The sequence below is a fragment of the Marmota monax genome, unplaced genomic scaffold (genome assembly GCF_021218885.2).
Source record: "Marmota monax isolate L192 unplaced genomic scaffold, Marmota_monax_Labrador192_F-V1.1 WCK01_AAM20220418_F8-fsc00185, whole genome shotgun sequence".
Classification (NCBI taxonomy): Eukaryota; Metazoa; Chordata; class Mammalia; order Rodentia; family Sciuridae; genus Marmota; species Marmota monax.
The window spans coordinates 856,819-876,918 of NW_026693278.1; the positions used below are offsets into that span (position 1 = coordinate 856,819).

The 20,100-nt window shown below is 48.9% G+C and overlaps 1 long non-coding RNA gene across 1 annotated transcript; it reads left to right on the forward strand.

Moving 5' to 3' along the window:
* The first annotated feature begins 768 nt into the window (after positions 1-768).
* On the forward strand, positions 769-3,830 carry LOC124100810 (uncharacterized). Its single transcript, XR_006854420.2, has 3 exons — positions 769-922; positions 2,029-2,152; positions 3,664-3,830. It is a non-coding gene; the product is annotated as an uncharacterized LOC124100810 (long non-coding RNA).
* The last annotated feature ends 16,270 nt before the right edge of the window (positions 3,831-20,100 follow it).

Sequence of the window (20,100 nt, forward strand, 5' to 3'; positions counted from 1 at the left end):
CCACCCGCGCGTGACCCTGGATCACCAGCCCCCACCCCCACTCGGCGCTCGGCCCTTGGACGTGGGAGCAGCGCAGGATCCTCCCCTCCCCTCCCCGCCCTCTGGAAGGAGCCAGGATCAAGGGATCCGAGGCCACCGCCACACTCCCCGCACCACCGGGGCCACCAGAAAAAAGTTGTCAGGGCGGCTGGGCTTGCTGACCCGCGCCGGAGGAGCCCGCCACCCGCGCGCCTTCCCCTCCACGTCCCTCATTCTAGTGTTCCGAGAGGGCTCGGTGGTCTTGGCTCTCCCGGGCATCTGCACCCGCGGTCCTACAGCAGGGGTACCGGCCCCCTCTTGGAAGGATCCACGGAAGAAACCGAGGAGGGGACTGGGCCCTCAAGACCCCACCGGGAGTCCACCATCGCTCCTCCCCCAAGGCACAGCTGGCCCTGGGGTGCAGGGATCTTAATTAAGGACTCAGATTTATCCTTTTGTCGTCCAAGTGAACCGGGGTGGTGGATGGAAGGAGTCGATGAATTCGTTTAGATGCAGGGCTTGGAACCGGGTCCTGGGGACTCAGCATGACAGCTGAGACTAACCTGTCCCCTGAGGAATGTGTTGCAAACCAGAGGACTGTAGCCTTCTGAAGGCCAAGGGTGGCCTTCAGATTTGAACTAATGATGCTTCAACACTGAAATCATATGTATAACAGGGATTTCCAGTAACTCCTTAAAAAAAAAAAACAAAAAAAAAACACCGTGTGGGCCAGACTGGAGACAGGACCTAACAAGCTGCGGGCCCTTTAAGAGGTGTTTCTCTGGTCTTTTTCCACTCACAAGAGCTCCATTACTGGACTTCTGGTCCCCTATGAGGACTTTGAGCTTGGCCAAAGACTGAGTCTTCTTTTCCCTGAGTAGCTCTCATTATCCTGCCTTCAGAGGTAAGTAAACTGCAGCTCAGAGAGGTTTAGCAAACTGCCCAAGGCTACACAGCTGTGTAGGGCCCTGGGTTTGAACCCAAGGCTGCTCTATCACACAGCTACACCCCCAGCCCTTTTCCTGTTTTGAGACAAGGTCTTGCTAATTTGCCCAGGCTGGCCTCTAACTTGCATGGTCCAGCATCACTGGAACTACAGGCCATGTGCCACCACACTCAGCTTAAACCCAGTCTTTATACCCCAAGTGCCCTACCGTGGTAAGGGAAAGTAGAAAGCAGGAAGTGGTTTCCACCAAACCACCCTCTTCAAAGGAACATTTGTATTAATAGCACACTTTGAATGCCAATTTGCTGGGTTTCACCATCATTTAAATTTTTAGCTTCATCTAGATCAGCAGTGCCCTCTCCCACACTCTCTCCGCCTCCTTCTTTTTCTCATTTAAGCCATTTGAAAAATTCTAAAGGTTTGACTAAAACCAAAAATGTTTCTTATTTCATCCATTCCTAGTTACTGGCAACCGTGGGTGTTCTTTCCGTTTCTTTCTCCCCCCCCCCTTTCTTTTAGCTTATTTATATTTTACTCTTTGTAGTTTGTAAATTTCCTCTTGGCAGCTGCTTGCAAAGTTAAAATGTTAACTTTCCTATTAAGGTGGTGTAGACTTTGGGTTCAATAAACACACACCCCTGAGTATTCACATCCCACTCCTCATAGGTGCTGGGGGGGGTCTCTCCAGGTCTCAGTGACCCCCAAATGCATTTATGAATCTTAAGTCCAAACCCCAAAGTCAACGACAGTTTTTGAGGGACATCGTTTAATGAGTATAATTGCACCTTTCATAGGAAAATCTTAGGAAAGTTTATCTGCAACAATGAGTAATAAAAGGGATCCTATGTAATGGTCTGTTTTTATTTTTAACCCTATTCTTTTTATGAATACTTTTTATAATAGATGGACACAATGCCTTTATTTTATTTTATTTTTGTAATGTGGTGCTGAGGATCGAACCCAGGGCCTCACACGCTAGGCAAGCGCTCGTCCACTGAGCTGCAACTCCAACCCTATTTTTAACCCTATTCCGATTCTGTTTTTAAAACAATCCTTGCCTCTAGATGACATGAAATGTTTCCAGATGAAATGATAAGTCTGAGATTTGAAAATAATGAGGCCACAATCATACCACAAGGATCAAGGGGCAAATGGTCCCCTGCAGAAGGTTGTGACTGGCGGCTTCAGGTAGGAACTTTCTGATGGAAAGAAGGAAACAATCAACTTCAGACCCGGGAAGCAAGAACTGGAGGGAGGGTGGCTGAACAATGCGGCGCTTGGTCTAGCCTCTGGCTCTGGGGACAAATGCTGTCCTGGTTCCTCTCGTCTCTGCTCAGCTCTGCTATGTGCACGCAGTTACCTCTCGGGGGCAAGACCCCCAGCCCCAGGCCACAGCCTCTCAGATTCAAGTCCCCTCCAGAGAACAGGCCCCCTGCCGGCCACGCCCACAGCCTTCCTTCCAGAGGTTTGTTCTGATTGGTCAGTTTTAATCTAACGCCCATCCCTGAACCAATCAGCGTGGCTAGTGGAATGGGAGGCACCGATTGGCTTAGACCTGAGACTTGGGAAGAAGGGAGGGAGGTAGGGCTGTGGATAGTGACAGCAGATGACATCTCCAGGCGCGGTGGAATACGCCTGTGATCCCAGCAGTTCGGGAGGCTGAGGCAGGAGGATCGCAAGTTCAAAGCCAGCCTCAGCAGCTTGGGAGGCCCTGAGCTGCTTTTCACAACTTAGTGAAAACTTGTGTCTAAATTAAAAAAAAAAAAAAAAAAAAAAAATATATATATATATATATATATATATATATATATATATGGAGAGGAGTGTGGCTCAGTGGTTAAGCACCCCTGGGCTCAATCCCTGGTACCAAAAAAGAAAGAAAGAAAAGAAAAGTTCCACTAGAAGTTTAATCATGGAACCAGAAATTAGCTATAAAAAACAGAGGGTGTGATAGGTGTTCCCGGCCCCAATCTTTATTTAAGGGGAGAACATCAAAGGCAGGGATAAGGCTTCAGAGGGAGGAGCCTTGGTTGGGTGGAATGGCAGAAGTCTTGATTGGCATGTTGGCAAGCCGCACTCATCTCCGAGGGGCTGGGGGGCTCCATCAGGTCACCCCTTCTCCGATGCTGTGCTGAACTTGTGGCGGAGCTGGGGAGGAAGCCACACGAACCAGGCTTTCCCAACCTGCACGGCTACTGCTGCGAGTTCCCGACGCCAGGCTTTCGTTTGAGTTCCCACGCGGTTCACGTGTGGGTCATGGATGGCTCCTGGCGAGTTAAGGGCAGGCCCTGGGGTCTGAGTTCAGATCCACTTGACCCTCCAGGGCAGCCCTCGGGGGGCCTCAGTTTAATGCCAGCACTCTTTTCACCACCTGTGAGGAACACAAGGGAGGCACCTGGGTGCTGAGCCCTCCCCCAGGGCTCTTGCTACTGTTCCCCCAAAAGGAACATTGTCGACACAGCGTCCATCCCCATGGTGATGAAGATCATCAGCAGGGAAGAGCATAACGTGACTCTGGCTTTAAAAGAAAAAAAAATGTCCATCAAGGGTCACCTGTTGACGTTTCTGGTGGGGCTATTTCACCCAACAAAATTTGGGGATGGAAAGAAGCTAACGTGAATGGAGGTGCTTTCACCTTCCGTAGTTAATCCTACTTCTAAGGTCAGTATTTTTGTAGGTTTTTTTTAATTTTTCCCCAGAAAAATGAGGTGGAGATGGAGGACAGTGGCAACCATCTTTGCACCAGAAGCGCTGGATATACACCAGTATCACCCCCTCGACCCTTGCAGACCTGCGGTGACAGTCAGGGTGCTGGAAGGAAGCAGAGCGCACCCCAGGGTGAATGGGAGGGGGATGCTGAATTATCTTGCCGCAGTCCAGCTGCAGCAAAATAAGGGGGGGGGGGGCGGGGGGTGACGAACAACTTGTGTATGTTGATACAGCAGGAGTGGAAGCCGTTTATTGCAGGACAGGAGCAGTATTTATACATTCCACACAGCTTATCTAATTAGCATAAACTAGATACATCAGTCAACCAATAAGGAATCTCCACACTTAATGGCTCGCTTTTGATACTGCTCAAACCACTCCCTCTGGCATTTTGCCAGGCACCATCCAGACTTGTTTACAACTCTAACATTCCCCTGGCAAAATGCCAGGTGTTATTTTGACTTGTTTACAGACTCTAACATTATCTATTTACACAAAGTGGGTAGGATTGAGGGGGCCAACCAGGATGACACACAGATACCAGCCATGGCAGGAGTCACACTCACCCCTGGGCAGCAGATGAGGGTCTCTGGTGCCCAGAACCCAAGGAGCAGTCAGTGCACCGGAGGGGCATGGCAGGAACCTGTATGTCAGGGTCTCCTAATATTTTTTCAAGAATAAGTATAGACTGCTGGCAAAATCTCCAAACTCCTAAATGTTGTCAGGGCTGGGGGTGCGGCTCAGCAGTAGAGCGCTTGTAAAGCAGGCTCAGTGCCCAGGGTTCAATCCCCAGCTCCTCCAAAGTGTAGATATACACATTAAATACTGACAACCAATCTGAAAGAATTTGAAACACAGCACAGACATCTTTCCTCAAAAAAGAAACATATCCAGACCAAATGCAAGCCGTTTATGACCTCTGTTCTAGACTTTCAGCGCATCTACCCCTTCGGAACTTTCTCCTGCTTGACTGTTTGTTCCTCTCCTCTTTGGTTCCTTGGTCCCTTGATCTCCGACCTCTTTGGCTCTCTCGGGATAGACAATGTGGATTGCGGGTCATTTGATTCTGTCCAATTGCTCTGCAGAATGTGATCGGTGGGTGGGCAGAAGGAAAGGGAGGGGCTTCAGAGACTACAAAATGGAGACTAAGTGGGGACCAAGAGGTCCTCCCTGTAGTCTAACTTCAGGCTTGAGAGTCCATAAGGTGTTATGAGATATCTATAGAGCTACAGCGTCAGTGTCACCAGGGAGCTTCTTAGGGAAGCCGAGCTCCAGCCCCACTCAACACCTGCTGAAGCAGGACTCTGGGCTGGTCTCCCAGGGAAGCTGTGCGTGAACAAGTCCTCCAGGTGGTCCAGGCAGAAACTTCAGTACTGAAGTTTGAGGTTAGACCCCTGGGTGTTTTGTGCTAAAGTCATTTCTGTCTCTCTCTCCATCTTAAGTTGTGTTTCCCAATCCCCTCCCCCATTACCTTGGCCAGATTCCAAAAAGAAATGGTATGCCTCTCATCATACCGAGAACCTTGATTAACTCTGTCCCCTGCCACTGGAATATGTACTCTAATAACAAGCAAGTAACCCAGTTACAATGTGGGTAAAATTTTACAAAGACACATAAGTGATCAATAAACACACTAAAAGGTGTTCAATATCATTAATCACTAAGGAGATGCAAATTGAAACCTCAATGAGACACCACTACACACCAACACAACAGCTAAAATTAATGACCAACAATAGGAAGTGTTTGCTAGGATGCAGAGAAGCTGAAACTTGCGTATGTTGATGAGGACAATGCAAAATGGGACAATATTGGGTCTCTTAACATAAGATCCAAGCAGACATAATTCTATTCCTAGGCATTTGCCAATATATATATATATATATGTATGTATATATATATATATATATATATATATATATCAGCTTTATTAATAATAATGCACATAGACAAACAAAATTGTGGTATAACCACATTGCAGAATATTATTTAGTACTGAAAAAGGGATGAGCTGTTGATACACAAGCAACCTGGATGAATCTCAAAAGCCAAATGAGATGGACACGAAAGACAGTGTGAATCTCTGTATGTGAAATCCTAGGGATCTCTCCTTATAGCAAGCAGATCAATGATTGGGGTTCAGGGACTGGTGACTAATTAGATAGTAGGGCATGAGGATGGAAATGGCACATATCTTTATTGCAGTGGTGGCTACACAGGTTGTGCATCTGTCAAAACTCATCAAAATGGTCTACTTAACACGGGTGCATCGCTGTGCATAAATCACGCCTCCATAAAGTTGATTATTTTTAGCATTATTGCATGCAAATTAATACACTTAACTTCAATAAGGGTGATTATTTTTAAGGGCCTGTCTCGGCTCAGCTGCACCCAGGCCAAGAGAAAATTGCTGACACCAAAAAGGGCAGAGGCCCCTCTGGGCATCCATCTGTCCCTGCCACGCTGTCCATGAGTGCTGAGCCTGCGCGGTTGCTGCCGGCTGCGCTCGCTTGGGCATGGCGGTGGTCCCGCAGAGCAGAGGGTTTTCCCACATCAAATAACTTCAGCCGCTCAGTAATTGGGAAGCAAGCAGCTCCGGCTCGGTGCAATTACCAAGCACTTCTAGCTCTGCCCCTTGAACCAGCCCGACGACGGCCGGGGGCTGGAGATTCTGTCAAGAGCCGCAGAGCCAAGCTCGGGCTGTCTGGGGATTCTCACCAGCCAAGTGCGAGCTCCTAATTGGAGTCAGACCATCGGGGCCGTGTTCTGTGGTTCCTGCGCCTTTTGGAGAGGAAAGACAATCACACGCTCAAGAAGGCACTCCAAGTCAAGATGGGTTGCGGAGCCCAGCCTCAGCACGCGACCCTAGGGGGCGCCACGCACACAGAATGGCACCTGGATGTACCCGGAGGAGGGAACTGCGCCTTAGTCTCCCTCACAACCTTGGGCACTTTTACAGCCATTACCCCAGGCCCAGGGGATGTGCGTTCCTCGATGCCAAGTCCCTTCTGATGTCAGTGTCTCCCTCGGACCCACATGTGCCACCCACTTGCTGCCTCCTCCCAGTCCCACGGGATCGGGATATTCTCTTTAATATTGGAGGAAAGAAGGAGAAAGAGAAAAGAGAAAAAGAGGTAGGAAGAAAGAAGGGGGGTAGTCTGGATAAATAATAAAAATATCATGTCGCCTACTATTTATTCAACAAATAGGTTGTGGCCAGGTTCCATGTACCAGGCAAGGTCAATGCTACAGACACCACAGCAGACACTCTTCCTACTGAGAAGATTGCTTTTTTTCTTCTATGAGCTTTTAATCTTTTCATTTCTCAACTCCCCATTCCCGGCCCCCTCACTTTGGTCTGGTTTCTTCTCCCCCATCTCCTCCTCTGCTCTTCCCCTATTCCATGACTGAGCCATTTACCATCCCACCAAGTAAAGTTGCACACATATAGATTCACATGGAAGCCAACACACTTCAAATGCCAATAAGCCCATGGAAAAAATGCTCAACATGGTTAATTATCAGGGAAATGCAAACTAAACCCACAATGAGATATCACTCCACAACCACTGCAATGGTTCAAATCAGTAAGGCAGACCACAGCAAGCGTTGGTGAGCACAGGGAGCCACTGGAACATTTCCCAAGTTGCCCTCTGAGAATGCAGATGGTACATGTTTGGAAAACAGCTCATGGCCCCTTATGAAAATAAAGATACACTGACCCAAGGACCCAGCAACTCCAAGCTGAGATATTTACCCAAGGGACAGCACTGGGTTCAAATTCAGACCCTTTGTCTGGCTATGTGACCTAGACACCCTCAGCATTAGCTCATTCCTCTGTGAAATGGGGATAATGATAATGCCACATTCATTCATTTGGTAAATATTAATGGAGCACTGCTGTGAACCAAGCTCCTGGGAATTCGGTGGCAAATGGACAGACATGGTCAACCTCTAAGAGGCTCTGTGTCTGGGGAGGGACACAAGCATTGAACAAATGATCAGACAGGTCACTCCAGACGGTGATACACTCCGGAAAGGAAAAGAGCCCTAGAGCAGGCAGAGGGGACGGCGGGAAAGCCCAGCTGGGGGCTGAGGAGCAGCGCCAGACAGCAGTGATACCTGCCTCGGAGGACCATGGTGACATATTCCCATATTACCTGAATGCAGAGCCCAGGGCCTGCATGTGGGGTCCTCCAGGATCAGCCCTGGAGAAAAGATGTGAGTGCAAGTTGATTCTTGGGCAGGTGAGCTCAGGAAGCCCTAGAAGGGGAGAAGGAAGGGGAGGGAGGAGGCAAACCCTGGGTGTGTGACCTGGCAGGTCACCACCGGAGCACGTGGCCTGCAAATCCAGCAGAGGGTCTGGGGAGGCGGCATAGGGTACACTCAGGGGGACCCCAGGCAAGAGGCACCGGACCTGAGGTAGGACCCTCTTCCTCTCATCGGTTGAAATATGGTGGTCTAGGAGGTGAGGGGACTCCTGGCTCTTCTATTCTGCCCTTTAGATGGCCAGAAAAGCCTCCAGACTAAGCCCAGGGTGCTGTTAGAAGGTACCAGGTCTGCAGGGTCCAGAAATGGAGTCTGCGAGGGCGGTGAGCGCAAGACGCCCAGGGCACCTCTGCAGAAAGCCGCGGAGGGATTTGAAGGAGTGACCTCCAAAGCTCACCCTGCTGTCTGGGTGGGGGGTCGGCTGCAGGTAAACGAGAGGGGGCAGAAATTCGGCCTGCAGACAGCAGCGGCCTGGTCCAGCTGCGCGCCGGGGTGGCGGGTGAAGTCCTGGAAGGTTGGAGACGCCTTCAGAGCAGGAAGCGCACAGGTGTGGGGATGGATCGCAGGTGGGGATGGCGGGAGAAAGCGATCAAGGTTAGCGCCTAAAGTTCTGGCATTAGCAACCAAGGGAATTAAAAGGGCTGTGTAGACCCCTCAAGGGCCCGGGCTTATGCGAAGTCTCCAGGGCGCATCTGTGGTTCCCATCCGCTTGCACGTTCTTTGATATCTCCGAAGATCAAGGTCTGCAAGGACTCTTACAAATGATGAGTTTGAAAGATTCAACCTCTGGGAAAAAATGCAAACCGGAAACAAGCCTCACAGCCCCCCTGGAGATTAAGGCAACCCACGTGGCATCCCAACCTGCCCCGCAGCCCAGATCCAGAAACCGCCTTCGATCCCGCTGCCCCGGGGCCGAACCCTTTTTCTGGCTGTGGTGATGGGGGCATAAACTGAATATTAGAGGAATATGGTCATTCTCCCCCCCGCCCCCCGCTGGTGATCTTCTTTTAATTCAGTATTTTTAAGTTGCTCAGATTTGTCCCTCTTAAGGATGACTTAAAAATAAAAACGGAAGAGCAAATGTTTGGGATTTGTTCCAGAAGAACTAAATCAGTCACTTACGTATTTGACAGATATTAGCATCCAATGTTTTCAAGGCAACTGGTGGGTGGAAGGGGCTTCCTCGAGAAGCTGATTCATGTGGGCGGATCAGAGCCGAAGTGACTCAGAAACCAGAAAGAAACAGTGCTTACTTCACAAGAGATTTTACAGGGTATGCTGGGTCAGGGGATGATGTGGCAAGACAGAGGGAGAGAGCGCAAACAGGTACAACCACTTTGGAAAACGGATCCGTCCAAAGTAGAACTAAACCTGCATAGACACTCTCATCCAGCAAGTCCATGGCTAGGAATATTGCAAAAAGAAAACACATCCATTCGCTCACCAAAAGACACATGCTGAAATGTTCAAGGTAGTGTTAAAAATAGGAAAAAAAAAAAATCTAGAAACCCAAATGCCCACCAAAAAAGAGATGAATAAGTTGTGATCTATTTTCAAAATGGAATACTATACAGCAATGCAAATAAACGATGGACAGCTACCTGTTGCAACATGGATGGATTCCACAAAGAAAGCACTGAGCAAAAAAGTCAGCCATAAAAGAATACATGCATCAGGTGCCAAAATTAACCTTAGGTTGTTAGATGTCAGAGAGTGGTGACCCTTGTTGAAGGAGTTACCAGAAGGGTACACACAGGAGGATTTGGGGGAGAGGCTGCTAATATTCTGTTTCTTGTCTTGGATTCTGATGTTGTGGGCATGTTCAGCTTGGACAATTTGTCCAGCTGAACGTGTAAGGATGTGCTTCTTAGGAATGTTTTACTGTGATAATGAGTTGATGTTACCTGCACCCCAGCCGTCCACGAAGCCCCCTTATTTCACCTATCAGCTTCTTCTGTGTGGGCAGAGAGTGTTCCAACTTCTGCCAGAATTAATGACCATTTTCTCACTCTGTGTGCCTCACAGGGACCCAGTTGTGTCTTTAGGACATATACCCCTGGTATGAATCGCTTTGAATTAGTACCAGAAATGAAGATGCTTGGGGCCTTTTTAAAAAAATGTTGCTACTATCATTTTATTGCTATTATTAACACCAATTAGTAATAAGCACCCGTCACTTCGTGCACACGGCCATGAAAAACATCGGTGGCTCTTCACATACAAAATCATAGTTCTTCTGGGAATGCTTGGCCTTTGGACAGCTATTGCGTAATCTCTTCCTTCAGGAAATGGTCAGTAATGACTGCTGGAACAGACACTGTTATCACTCAGGGATAGGGACAGTAGGAAGACCGATAAAACCCACCTGCCCCACGCCAGTCAGACCCAGCCTCATCAATCTGAGACCAAAGTCAGAAATTCAAAATGCCCCCCAATCCACAGCTTTTTGAGCACTGACATAATTCCACAGCTGACCTCATGGGGAGAACGCTGCTTCCTGCACAAAAGCATTTAAAATATTGTGCCAAATTACCCTCGGGGCTGAGGAATTAGCTCAGTGGCAGAGCGCTTGCCCAGCACACACAAGGTTCAATCCAAAAAAAAAAAAAAAATCACCTTCAGACACGTGTGGAAGTTGCACATGAAATGTAAATAAATTTTGTGTTTAGACTTGGGTTCCAGCCAAGATAGCTCATTATCTATATGCAAATATTCCAAAATCTGAAAGCAAAATTTCTGGTCCCAAATATTTGGGACAAGAGGAGGTCCAACCTGTGGATGGAAATTCTGATTCAGTTTGAATGAGGTTTTTTTAATTGAATTCCAAAACTTGATGTCCGAGCTTGAACTAAGTGAATGCTATCCTTTCAGCCTGGAGCTGGGCCTCTGTGGGGAGGGGCGCCCCTGGAGTGACCATGGGCCACAAAGCTCCCAGAATCCTATGCAAAATGCTGAATGTCTTGGGATTTTTCTGGGGGAGAGGTCTAAGTGTGCTCAGATTCAGGTCAGATTCGTTGACCCCAAGGAGCTCAGCAGCCCCAGATCCTCCCCACCCCGCAAGCCTTGCTTAAGGTATATGCAAACATGTTCAGAGCATGTGCCCCTAATCCCTGGGATCCGCTGTGATCTGCTTGACCTTATATGTTTCCACTAGTAAATGTCCACACACGTGTAACTTGTCATTCCTCAAGGCAGTGAAGGACACGCCATGCCCCCCCGCCCCCGCGCGCGCTCCCCCCTGACACACACATCCCGGCTCCCTGACATTGGCAAAGGGCCGTTTGCATTTCTTATCATTCCCAAAATCCTGCTCTGGCCACCTCTGTACAGATGGTTGTTCTTCCAATAGGGTTTTCTTGAGGTGTTTTTTTGAAAAACTGCAAAAAATGGGTCAGCCGGGACCCGGGGTTTCATGCTCTCAATCGCTATGGAAGCACGTTTTCAATGCAGGAAGGAGAGCTATTAAAAAATCACCTACGGGACGTGACAAAAGGGATCGTTTTTGCTTTAATTCATCCTTGATCTTCCTCTTTCTTGTCTGTAATAATAATAGTCATCTGTCCTGATAAAAATAGGAGAGTGAAACGTACCTATTACAATAATGGGAAAAATACCTATTTTCTGGCACGATATTTCATGCTTCTACGCCCTCGGAAGTTCCTCTTCCATTTTCCCCGATCATTCACCATAACCAACGTGTCAGTTTCAGGGTAAACAGGCTGGATGGAGTGGGGGGGGGGGGTGAAGGGTGGGACGTTGCTATGGCAACAAAGGATTTCAGCGATGAGTCTCCATGGTGATGGGAGCCACACTCTGAGTGGTTTTAAATGCTTTATTTAAAATACATAACAACTATGCAACTGCGGCGGCTGTTGGGAGGGGTGGGAGGGGCTGTTTGTCTTTTACGAATCCGTCCTTGGCAGAGTTAAGGGAGAGGATGAGGCAATTTAAGGACAGACCTGCTCCCGGGTGTGATGCTATTTAACAGTTAGCAGAGACTGCGGTCCCTCGGATACCCAGTGCTTTCTCGTCTGCCGGTCCCACTTGTACCCAGCTTGCCTGCTCTGACGGGGTAACACCTGGGAGAAGCTCAGGTGGAACCCAGTCCCTACCCTGCGGCCTCCCAGCTGCCTTGGAATCCAAACACAGGCTCAGAGCAGAACTGAGAGTCCCCCAGGGGAGCCGCACTGCAGACTTAAAATAGATGCCACAGATGGCCTTGAGGGGCCTATTTATCGTCCCCCTTCCCCAAATTCACGTGGAATCCGAGTTGGAGAAATGGAGCCTAGAACCCAGGTCCTCTCATTCCCGATCCAGAGTTGAGGGGCTTTAACAAAGTGGCAGTTTGTCTTTTACAAATAAAATTAAATAAGATGCACAGGCTTAGGGAAGCTGGCTCCTTCTCTCTTGTCGCACCACCACCCGGTAGACTCACAGGACATTCGCACAGTTATCTGGTCAAATACAGCTGCCTGTTTCCAGCCATCACATACAAATTCCAGGCAACCAGAAAGAGATAGAAATAAAAGGAAAGGGCTCAAAAAAACATCTTTTAAAGATGGTTCCTAGAAGCCACTATCTGACATTTCCCCTTATATACCATGTACGAGGGTTTAGCCAAAAAGGAAGCTAGAAAATAATGTTGTTGTTGTTGTTTTAATCTCAGGTTGCTAATTGCCAGCTAAAAAATTTGAGCCTATGACTGTGAAAGAAAGGAGGAACCAACACTGAGAGGCAGCTGGCAGTCCCAGCCCACCCTCTCTAGTGACAACCGAAAGCCACCTACCAGCCCTCCTTCCCTCTCCTCCTTCCTCCCCCTCCTCCTCCTCTTCTTGCCCCTGCCTGGGACCCCAGCCCCAAGGACCTGAAATAAACCCCAACGTTGGCTTCGCCCACTTCCCCGCCTGTCCCTCAACAGCTGCACCCCAGCAGCCTCCTGGGCACCTGCAGAATGTCAAGTCCTCGCGGAGGGCGAGCTGGAGTACACTCTGCTTCTCAGCAGGCTGTGGGCTCCAGGATCCAGGGAGGCCGTCCTGTCCTGTCGGGGTCTCAGCCAGAGCCTTGCACCTGCAAGGGGAAGGGAGACAAGGAAGGAGAGATGTCCTCCCTGGCTCATCCCCTGGTGTGAGGCCCTAGGTGACCTGGAGGTGACTTTAGTTGGTACAGTCACCCTGGGAGAAGCTCCTTGCCCTTAGGAGCTGCAGGAAGTCTCAGGACGGTGCCTCGGGGTTCCACACATCTGCAGTTGTCCCCCCAGAGCCCTAGTGTCCTAGATGCCCCTAAGCAGTCATGGGGTTTGGTTTTCTCTGCGTTGATTTTCATTTACTTTCTATTTTGGTGAGCGATAGGATTTTTTTCCATTTATATTTGCAATGGGATTTTCTTCTACACTCATGTCTTCACATTTTAAAAAGTGGTTTATTGAAAGGAAAGAACCTTCAGGAAACAATAGGTCAGGTGATATGGGGACGTGCTAAAAGCCTAACTGTCACTTGGGACACAGGTCTGATGGGGAATCCAACCGCGAAGGTGGGAAGAGTCGTGTGTTCTAATCTGCCGCCGCCTTGCTGGGTGGCTTCAGATACGTTCCTTCCCCTCTCTGGGCATCCGTTTCTGCAACTGTCAAAGGAAGAAAACTGGGACTGGTGTTTTCTAAGCTCCCTGGGATGAAGGGCAGAATTCCAGGGATTGACAGAGAACTCCCACGGTAACCCAAGAGCCCGGGTCTCAGTCCCCTAGCAACAGCAGCCTTGACTGTGGCCAGCATTTGAGAGGTACATGAAGCAGCTTAAGCCGAGCGGTGGAGATCAATCTGCATTCTGCACAACACACACAAAAAAATACAGATTTCCAAGGCGGTGGAGAGCCATCTCCCAAACATGCAAAATTAGACTTAATTATTTTTAAAACAATACGTCCCTTAATTTGCAAATGAGCGGAACAGAAGGCTGCGCGGGGCCTCCTGTGGGAAGTGACCGCAGAAGCATTCTCCACTGAAGACTCTCCCCGTCCCTTCATGCCTCTCCCCAGCCGTTTATTAATAACCCTGCCTTTCCTTGGTTGCAAATTATCCCTCAATATCACACCTGTGTGTGGAGCAGCTGTTAACTTTTGTTGAATGTGAGTTGCTTGTCTTATCACAACCCAAAACAAACACCCATTTCCCATTTTCTCAAGATATTCCAGGAGCCGGGCAGAGTGGCGAACTCCTGTCATCCCAGTGTCTGCATGTGCGGTGCACATAGTTACTCATCCAAAAAGTGTTTGTTGAGCACCTACTAAGTGCCCGGCATTGTTTTGGGTTCCGGGAAATCAGGAGAGAAGTGCCTTTTGTAGGTCTGATGTTCAAGTGGGAAAGGTAGACAATCAACTGAGTAAGAAGTAGAATATGTTAGATGAGAAGTGGTAAGGAGGAAAAGAAAGGGAGAAGTCAAATAGCAAAGAGCCGATATTGTAGGGACCTCACTCAGCTCTGAGACCATCCTGCCCGAGATGCTGGGCAGGGGGGACATGACCCCTCCTCAGCCATAACTTATTGGGCCAGGAAGAACAACCAGACCAAAGCAGGCCACACATAGAGTGTGATAGTCAGCTTTTCATCCCTGTGACCAAAACACCTGACAAGAACAATTTAGAGGAGGAAAAGTTTATTTGGGGATCACGGTTTCAAAGGTCTCAGTCCAGAGACTGAGCAGAGTACCGTGGTGGGGGGGCAGGGGTGAAGGAAAGCTGCTTACCTCATGGCGGCCAGGAAGCCAGGAGAAGGCAAGGAACTGGGGACAACATATAACCCCCAGGCACGGCCCCAGTGTCCCACCCCTGCCAGCCATGCCCTGCCAGCCTGCAGTCACCACCCAGCGACTCCATTCCAATTACCTTCCCCTGATTAGTCGCGGCTCTGTAATGGTTCACCTCCAAGGGTTCCTGCATTAACCCAGGCTCTTTGGGGGAACCTGTCACATAGGGAGAGATGGTGACATAGGGTCTCTCCCTCCTGGGCATTTGGAATTGAGACTAAAGCCTCCCGTGGATCCTACTGGACAGCTCTGGGCTGCCTGGTCTATAACATACAGAGCTTCGGAAAAGATATATTTTTTTAACTGGTGGCCAATGTGTTTTCGAACCCCTGGCGACAAACCTGCACTCACCCCCAGATGGCAGCCAACATGGGGAGAAGGGGGTGCAGGCTCCTCGTGGCCCAGGACCCTGGCTTGGAGCAGGGTTGGCTCAGGATGGGGTTAATGGGAAAGTTAGGTTTGGGGTCGGGTAAGATGACAGTAAAGTTCAGGGTGAGCGAAAGAGTTAGGGTGAGGGAAAGAGTTGGGGTCAGGGTGGGGATTAGGGTCTGGGTCAGGGTTAGATTTGGAGTGATTGAGAAGATGGGGAAAGCAGGGCACTTCTCCCTTTAGACCAGCATGTTCTAACTACTCTCTGCTGTTGCTGGGGACAGGCTGAAGAGCCCCCGTCCGATGTCTTCCCAAGACCAATGCAGGCACTCTTGCTGCATTCAGAATTCTAGATTTCTCCAGTGCCCCGTTTCCCCACCATTCAGTTACTCAAAACCATTCTCACACTTTGCTAAATCCCTGTCATACACACTTGACTATTTTTTTATTCTTTAAATGGTCTCTCACCCAGACTCTTCCCGCACTTTTTCTTTTCTTTTTTAAATACATTTTAAAAGAAAATATCAGCCAGGCACATGCCTGTAATCCCAGCAACTCAGGAGGCTGAGGCAGGAGGATCAAAAGTTTAAGGCCAGTCTCAGCAATTTAGCAAGGTCCTGAGCAACTTAGCAAGACCTTGTCTCTAAATAAAAATAAAAGGGCCAGGGATGTGGCTCAGTGGTTAAGCAGGCGTGGGTTCAATCTCCAGTACCAAAAAAGAAAAAAACACTTTCTGTGATATTTCCCTTTGGTTTTCCAAAAGTAATTCAAGTGAATTTTGCCTAAAGAAAAAGGATATAAAAATATAAATTGGGTATGATGGCACATACTTGTAATCCCAGCAGCTCAAGAGGCTGAGGCAGGAGGGTCTCGAGTTCAAAGCCAGCCAATTTAGCAAGGCCCTAAGTAACCTAGGGAAACGATGTCTCAAAATAAAAAATTCACAAAGACCTGGGGCTGTAGCTCGATGCTAGAGCACTGTCTAGCATGCACAGGTCCTGGGATTAATCCCCAGCTCTGATCTATATACATGCCGGACTTGGGAATAGGGAGAGTAGCATCAGGTCTTGGGGCTGCCACTGGGAGAAGGGGCTAATTGTTTCCCCCTCTCTCAGGGTCCGGGTTCCTCACCTGGAAAAATGGAATTGCAACAGCCTCTCAGTGCACACCACGGCCACCCTGCACACACCCCTGAGCTCCACGGTCACCCACCCTCTCCCTCCTCCCTCCCAGCCCTTCCCCGCACATCCTTCATCCAAGGTCACCCAGGTCCATCCTCCCAGAAGCCCAGACTCCGCCCTCCAAGCGCTTCTTGCTTTGGTCACATGCATCCCAGGGTCACACAAAGCCTGCTATCTCCCCCTCTGTGGTTTCTTTTTGCTTTTATTGCTTTGCATCTGCTCCGCGCAGCCGCATCTCATTTGGGGGCCTGGTACCCTGTCCCCTGGCAACCAACTTCTCTTGAGAGCACTCTCAGGCCAGGAGGCTTGGGAAAAGCCAACCCACAGCCACGCCCACTTCACAGTCACGTGGCCCTGGCCTGGCCAATGAGGGTATTCCATCCTCTCGGCCATAGGGATTGGTTCTGCAAGGAACATGTGACCTGTGGTCAGCCAATTAAAGCCAAGCCCATAATTTTCATAAGAACTGTCAGGAAAGAAGCGCTCTCTTTTCCCAGGAGTTGCAAAGAGGGCGGGGCGTAATCCTGAAGAGATGGGCAGCCATCTCACCAGCATGGGGACAGAAATGGCCTAAATAAAGCCAACTCTGACATAGCTTTATTGGAACCTATGATCTAGTCCTCCCTGAAATGGGACTATCTTTGGTAATAAATTAGTGGGAGAGCTTCTCGGAAAAATGAAGCCTATGCAAAGGCCCTGAGGCAGAAGCATTTTGGGGAATCAGAAAGAGCCCTTCTGGCAGGGGTTCAGAGAGCAGTGACAGGTAAGAGTAGGAGGAAATGAGGTCTGAGAGAAAGGCAAGGAGCAGACCAGGTGGGGTGGGCCACAGTAAGGATTTAGATCTTTAGTCTAAGGGTCAAGGGAGAGGTGTCAAGAAGGAGCCGGTCAATGATCTGATTTGAATTTTAAAAAATTCACTGAGGCTGCTGCTAGGAGAAACCACTGGGCAGAGTGGGTATTGGGGGTACCGTTTGGGGCCAATAATAGTCATCAGGTGAGAGAAATGGTGCCTGGAAGAGTCCACACCACAGCTCTAGGAGAGACGGCACAGAGGAGGGGAAACTGGCTACATGATGGGAAAATAAATGGAGCTGACCAGGCAAGATCTGCGCCCCCAGCAGCCCACCCGGACCTCCCACCATCTAACCACGAATCAGGAGACGTCAGCACGTCCCTGAATTGACAACCCCCCAGGGAGCCGCTGCGTAGCATGCACAGGGCCACCAAGCAGGGAGCGGATTCTCCAAGCCTTCAGCCTTCAGCCACCCGTTAGCTCCTAAGAACCTGTCGGCCAGATGGGCCCTGGCTCAGCTTTCTTCTCATTTATGCTCTTCAACGATTTCTTCTCCTGGATGATTTTCCCCTTGAGTTTAAAAAAAAAAAGAAAAAAGAGGCAGATGTTAACTATGAATGGAAGAGATCCCTTTGCAGGGAAGAAATCATACCAAATCACCTTCAGCAAGTGATCAAGGTCATCCTCATCCATTAGGGGACAGATGACATCCCTTGCTGGCTGATGGAGCCCGCCAAGAACAGTGGAGCATCACCCACGGATTTGATTTTTTTTTTTTTACCAGAAATGTTTAATTTGAATCCAGCCCCAGGACACTTCAGCCCAACAAGTCCCAATCGAGGGACTTTGTGCGAAGGACTGACCTGGGCTCTTCTAACACCTGTGCCATCGAAGACACAGAGGCAAGGGGACTGTTCTAGACTCTGGGGCTGAATAAAATCAGGAACAACCAAAAGCTCGGTCCTTGTTTGGAACCTATTAGGTCCAGTATGGGCGAGCGAGAGGTCCAAACCTCGACTGCATGTTAGACAACAGCATGTGGGGACAAAATGTCATCCGAGCTGCACTTGGTACCCAGGAGACTCAATGGAGAGAGAGTGGGAGGGAGACAGATGTGGACAGGTGGACAGGTGTGCAGAGCGATGGATGGAGACAGAGCCAGCAGCCTGGCAGCTGTTAGGGGTGGTGGCTGCGGGGTGACAGGGCCCTGTTCCTGTTGCTGTATGTGACCCCGCAGTCCTAGCAGCTCTTCTGCAGCCTTGGAATTTTTCGAATTAAAACGCCACGGGAAAAACCAATCACTTGGTTCAATGCTTGCACACGTGAACACACACACCCAGAGGCCGATGTGCTGCTGTGGTTCTGGGAAGAGTCACCTCCCTGGAGAGCCACACATCCTGGTCTCCCGAGCAGACCCCAGAAGGTACCTGTAATGTGACACCATTAACGGGAACCCTGGAAAGTACCCGGTATGCCAGGTGGCTGCCCAGAGAGGAGAGGAGTCTCCCTCCCCTGACTTCTGAGACCGAGGCTTGTGTTCAGTCATTCACTCAACAAACGTGCACCAGGCACCCAAGGGTGTGTGAAAAGCTGGATGCACAGCACCTGAGCAAGGCCCTCGAGGTCACCACCCTCGTGATACCAGTCATCAAAATCCAGGTTTGGCTAAATACTGGCCCGGTCCTTGCTTCTTATAACCCATGAGTCAGAAACAACTTGATATTTGTAAATGTTTGAGAAAAAAAAAAGGAGAATATTCTGTAATATGTGAAAATTAAATGGAATCCAAACGTCAGCGTCCATCCAGGGCATTTCTTTGGACTATTGCTGAGTCTCTTAGAAACTCTCCCTGACTGCATGTGGCCGACAGCAGCAGAGGTCAGCGGTCTCAATGGAGATCGTGTGGCTCAGGGACGCACCACATATTTACTGTCTGGCCCTTTTCAAAAAGCTGGAAGACCTCTGGGCTAAAGCTGTGGTTTGGGCGTGGGTCTCAGAGGTTGCAGAAAGATGAAATCATACAATGCATGTATAAAAAAGAAAAAGAAGTAGATAATGCTATGTATAACAGTATAGTGCCTAAAAATCAGTAAGTGCTCCCTCAACGTGATGGCGAACAGCCCCGATTTGCTCAGGGGGACAGAGAAGATTATAATAGTCCCCACCTGGTACAGCTGTGTTGCCGCAGTTCGTTCGCAGCAAAATAACCGGGGGGTGACGAACAACTTGTATACGTTGATACAGCAGGAGTAGGAGCCGTTTATTGCAGGACAGGAGCAGTATTTATACATTCCACACAGCTTATCTAATTAGCATAAACTAGATACATCAGTCAACCAATAAGGAATCTCTAGACTTAATGGCTCGCTTTTGTTACTTCTCAAACCACTCCCTCTGGCATTTTGCCAGGTACCATCCAGACTTGTTTACGAACTCTAACATTCCCCTGGCAAAATGCCAGGTGTTATTTTGACTTGTTTACAGACTCTAACACTGTGTGGATTTGATAAAAGAAGGCATAGGAGCACCTGGCACGGAGCCTGCCCAGCAATAAACAGCACTTATAGGCTACACCGCAAGTGGACTTGAACGGTATCCTTTCTGTTTCTATTCTTCCATGTTAATTATCTTAGTTAATTTTTAATGATATATCCCAAAACATTTAAAATGTTTAAGAGACTACATGGAATATATGATATAAAAATTAATAACATGGAAAAAGGTAGCTTACATGACCTTTTTTTTTTTTATACTGGAGATTAAACCCAGGACACTTTATCACTGAGCTACATCCTTACCTCTTTTTATTTTATTTTTTTGAGATAGAGTCTTGCTAAGTTGCTGAGTCTGGCCTCCAGCTTGCAATCCTCCTGCCTCAGCCTCCACAGACACGAGGATGACAGGTGTGTGTCACCCTGCCCAGCACATGATCATTTTGTGAAGCCAATAAAATCTTATTTTCCCTTCTCTGATCTCATGCATCCTATTTCAAAGTGACAACTACCCGAAAAAGGGGCA